This window comes from Podarcis filfolensis (assembly GCF_964270895.1).
Source record: "Podarcis filfolensis genome assembly, chromosome: 9".
Lineage (NCBI taxonomy): Eukaryota > Metazoa > Chordata > Lepidosauria > Squamata > Lacertidae > Podarcis > Podarcis filfolensis.
In genome coordinates this window covers 20,120,304-20,124,490 of record NC_139610.1, presented here as the reverse complement: position 1 = coordinate 20,124,490, position 4,187 = coordinate 20,120,304, and the positions used below count along the sequence as shown (strand labels likewise).

The 4,187-nt window shown below is 48.4% G+C and overlaps 1 long non-coding RNA gene across 1 annotated transcript; it reads right to left on the bottom strand.

The window, feature by feature from the left end:
- Nucleotides 1-304: 304 nt before the first annotated feature.
- Nucleotides 305-3,424, bottom strand: LOC310770343. The gene is made up of 2 exons (XR_014552091.1): nucleotides 2,356-3,424; nucleotides 305-1,684 (listed from the first exon to the last, which is right to left on the bottom strand). It is a non-coding gene; the product is annotated as an uncharacterized lncRNA (long non-coding RNA).
- Nucleotides 3,425-4,187: the final 763 nt, after the last annotated feature.

The window sequence follows — 4,187 nt, the reverse complement described above, 5'->3', positions numbered from 1 at the left end:
TCTGCAGCTTCCATGGAAACATCTGGAGCTCTTGGCTTCCTGCCCTGGTACATTATTGCCATCTGGGTCTTTTTAGATGCTGCGGACTCCATTCACTAATTGTGAAGCTGCTGATAAATCGACTGGCCCTCATAAGAAGGAAAAATTGCGCAGACCAATCATGTTTATCCAGGAAAAGTGTTCTCAGATATCACAGAATCAATACAGGAGCGTTTATTAGTTTAGTTAACATTGGGTGATGTTTTTTCCCAAGCATTGGGAGGAAAAGGGAACTGGATTAAAAAAAACAACAATGGGGGAAATGTTGGGAATAGAACATTTTACTGAAAACTGCAGTTGCCAATACATTTCAGATGCTGGCTTTTTTTTCAGGAGGCATTTTCCTCCTCTTCTATCCCATTCATTGTGATCCTTCACTCAAAACATCAAGCCTTGGCGTGGTGGGTGAGTCATCTCCAAACTTGCACAGATGCAGGTGGAATTTGATCCCGGAACCTACTAGTTCACTATGCAGCACAAACTCGTGTTTGGGTTCAGCAGAAGGCTCCATAAATCTCTACAACAGAGAGCTTCCATAATTTGCGCTACAAATATTAATCTATGGAAGCTTCCTCTGTTTAGAATAGTTCTGATGTAGACATAAAATACAAGTGCTTTCAGTCCGTAAATTAATTTGTTACATCGAGGGGGGGCGGAGTGAATTTTTAAAATCTCGCAGTAGCCCCACAACGAATGGTTTGGCTTTAATCTTTAATTAAAGAATGCAGGGGAGTTAAACGGGCATGAAACAATTTTGTTACTCACTGTATGGGGAATGGATGTTGATGCTGGGCCATGCTTCATGCAAAGTAATGTGAAGTGATGTGCTGTAATTTGTGATGCAACGGCCTGCAAATCTGCATGCCAGGAAATTGACTGGGCTGTTATTTCCCTGCAGATTCAAACATGATCACCACTAGAGAGAGAGATGGAGAGAGTTTGCAGAAAGGGCTCTCTTCTTTTCCCCCTAGCGCTGTCAGGTGATTAAAAGGCTATGTTAATTGATCAGCTGATTGATTTTTAAATTTGTAACACAAAATAACCCGAAGGGAATCCTCCCACTACCACCTTCCTTATGTTTTCTGTTTCTGGTGGTCATCTAGTCCTCTTCTGTTGACAGCCTGGTTCTGTGGACCTGCTTTCTTCAGGGTGTGCCTGCACATCTTTAAAGAAATCTAGTTTTGAAGTCTGCGCAGCAGTCGTGGCCCCACCAAGTGAGGTGCTGTAGAAATGCAGATCCGTAAAGGTTTATAAATCCCTAATTAATATTTTCTGATGTGGCCACACTGCCTCTGGCAAGCGCTTGGTAGACAAGACAAGTAACATGAAAATACTAGGAAAAACTTCACCTGCAACATCCAAAGGCATCCGCCACCCAACTCCACTTTCCCCCAGGAAGAAGCAGCCAGTCTGGCTGGTCCCTCCTACTCAACTAGATCTTTCCATTGCTTCTCCTTCTTCCTGCTATGGGCAGCCCAACCCAAACCATGTCAATCCAGGACTATCTCTGGTGCTATTTTTCTAGAAAAAGAGGTGATGGAACTCACCATGAACTTCTCCCTTGTTCTCTAGTAATGGCAATGGCGCCCACCTGAGAGGTGCCGGGGCTGAGCTCTGGTGAGTTCAGGCTGAAAAAAAGCCCTGACTATCTCCATCCATTCGAATCCCCGCGGCGGGGTGAGCTCCTGTCGTTCGGTCCCAGCTCCTGCCCACCTAGCAGTTCGAAAGCACACTTAAGTGCAAGTAGATAAATAGGTACCGCTTTATAGCGGGAAGGTAAACGGCGTTTCCGTGTGCTGCTCTGGTGCCGGTTCGCCGGAGCAGCTTCGTCACGCTGGCCACGTGACTCGGAAGTGTCTGCGGACAGCGCTGGCTCCCAGCCTTTAGAATGAGATGAGCGCACAACCCTAGAGTCTGTCAAGACTGGCCCGTATGGGCAGGGGTACCTTTATCTCCATCCCAGAGGGATGTGGGTGGCGCTGTGAGTTAAACCACAGAGCCTAGGACTTGCCGATCAGAAGGTCGGCGGTTCGAATCCCCACGATGGGGTGAGCTCCCGTTGCTCGGTCCCTGCTCCTGCCAACCTAGCAGTTTGAAAGCACATCAAAGTGCAAGTAGATAAATAGGTACCGCTCTGGCAGGAAGGTAAACGGTGTTTCCATGCGCTGTTCTGGTTCGCCAGAAGCGGCTTAGTCATGCTGGCCACATGACCCGGAAGCTGTATGCCGGCTCCCTCGGCCAATAAAGCGAGATGAGTGCCGCAACCCCAGAGTCAGTCATGACTGGACCTAATGGTCAGGGGTCCCTTACCTTTACCTATCTCCATCCCATTTGGATGAAGCCCGTATTTCCTCAAATCAGCCCATTTGGTTGCAGATTTGGCTGAATCCAGTGCCCAGCCCAGCCCATATAAACCAGATACTACTGTCCTTTCTTAGGTGATGGAGGACAAAGATGGAAAACTCTGGTTTTATAATGTTAAAACCACCCTTCTAAATTCTTCCCTCTCAGTATACTGGCTCCCCGTTATTCTGTTTTGTATTCTTCAAGTGGTTGGTTTGCTGCAGATGTATTGTTTGTTGACGATTCCTTCCCCATAGACTGGCTGAGTGAGCTTTGTACATTACATGCTCAGATTCAATTCTGGCTTCCAGGAGACATATTTAGGAATTACCTTGGCTCTGCAAAGGGTTGTTTCTGCTGTGACAGCAGGTGGTAGTTTAGTGGCAATTTTGGAATCAAACATTGCTGTACATTATGTACAGTACAATGGAGCTTACAGAACCATTTGTCTTGAAAAAGAGAAACGGCGACCCAATGGGCTGAAATTCAGTTAGCTCATGTGGCGGTCTAATAACATGTTCCTGTTGTCCTGTCCCATAATGTAATCCTTCAGCATCATAATAATTCCATTTAAAAAACCAAACACATTTCTCATGCTTGAATAAACTCTTTGTACAAGGTGCCAAGACAAACTTGTGTTTGTATAATTTAAAACTGAAGGCCTGGAGAAAAAGATTCAGTTTCTAATCAGTATGTGAAATTCAGCGGCTATGTGGAATTGCAGTTTCTCGTGTCCAGCCCTGCTTAGCTTTGCCTTTTCCCGTTCCATGTTTTTTTCTTCTTCTGAAGACATTTGCCTTTCCATTCTTGACGCCAGCGTCAAACTTCGATGGCAAAAGGAGATTGGAAACTCCATGTTTTGCCCATGTAATTTGGCAGTAGTAGAAGATGGGATGGGGTGGCAGCCATTACCTGACCTCCCAGCTGTTGCTGCCTTCCGGGAGGAGAGCAGGAGGGAGGTCAGCGCTATGCAAACAAACCAGTGGAGCCAAAATGTCCTCTAGTCCTGGCCCAGGACATCTTACTGCACCATCCAGATATGAATTACCATACATTTTCCCCCAAAATGAAGGGGAAATGTGTGTGCATCCTATGGAGCGAATGCAGGCTTTCGCTGAAGCCTGGAGAGCGAGAGGGGTCGGTGCGCACCGACCCCTCTTGCTCTCCAGGCTTCAGGAAGCTATCTGCAAGCCTTCGGAGCCCGGGGAGTGCAGCGCTGAGCTCTCAGGGCTTCGGGCAGCTATCCGCAAGCCTTCGGAGTGCGGCGGGAGTTCCCACCGGGCTCCAAAGGCTTGCGGATAGCAGCCTGCAGCCCAAAGCCCAGGGAGCGCAGTGCCAACTCCCACTGCGCTCCCCGGGCTTCAGGCAGCTATCCGCAAACCTTCGGAGCGCTTTCCCAGCCCACAAGCTCCAGGAGCGGCGGCAAGGCTGTGCAACCTTGCTTCCACTCCCGGACCTCTTCTGGGGGCTGGGGTTGGGGGAAGCTCGGGCTTAAAACGAAGTCGCGCACAGCCTCCCCCGGCTGGAGAGGTTGTGCATGGCTAAAGAGGAAGGATGGATCCCGCTGGCTGTCTTGGCTTCTTTGCTCTTTGGGGCTGGGGGGGGGAAATAATTTTTTTCCCTTTATTTCCCCCCCTAAAAACTAGGTGTGCCCTATGGTCCGGTGCGCCCTATGTAGTGAAAAATACGGTACTACCTCCATTTATTGCCCTCACCCCCTGCGATGGTCCCATCCAAATTTGGCCTCATTCTGTTACACAGCAGCCAGGCCTCAGTCCTGGGTGCACACAAGAAAATTACATTGG